The following is a 656-nucleotide window of genomic DNA, read 5'->3' on the forward strand; positions in this document are numbered from 1 at the left end:
AGGGACCTTGAAGGCGGGCGCAGAGGGTGGGCCGAAGGAGCGTGAGGAGAAGTGCCCCTCCGCGTCGTCTTCCTTCGCCTACGCCGTCGCATTCGCCGCCGGTGACTTGCCGGGTTTCCTCTCTTTTTTAGGGGGTTTCCTCTTGGTGGCCATGAAGAGGTTGTCGAGGATAGAAGAGAACATTTACCCACCCTCGGGATTGTTTTAACTTTTTTGTTTCTGAGATTCGGGTCTTGTTTTAACTGGGCCTGGGGTCCTGAGCCGTGGCACGTTTGGCCCACCTGATCACGCCAAAACCCATTCTAGAAAAAATAAGAACCTTCTCCCGGAATGTATCTTCTGCACCGGTGCACCGGACGCCATAGAGCATATTAAAATGTCTCAAAAAAATCTGAACACAATAACATTCACACAATATTAATGTATCTTGTCACAAAATTTCATATCAAAATTCGAAACATTGCATGAGATACAAAAAAGACAAATTCGCATCATTGAGATAATGGGCCAAATCTAAAGCCCAACTTATGTCATGTACTATTCAGTGTCGAATTTGTTATTTTACCTCGACCAATGTTTTGAATTTTTATTTGAAATTGTGTGACAACATACACCAATGTTGTGTGAATGCGGTAAAAAATTCAAAAAATTCTAAC

The sequence above is a fragment of the Triticum dicoccoides genome, chromosome 1B (genome assembly GCF_002162155.2).
Source record: "Triticum dicoccoides isolate Atlit2015 ecotype Zavitan chromosome 1B, WEW_v2.0, whole genome shotgun sequence".
NCBI classification, from domain to species: domain Eukaryota; kingdom Viridiplantae; phylum Streptophyta; class Magnoliopsida; order Poales; family Poaceae; genus Triticum; species Triticum dicoccoides.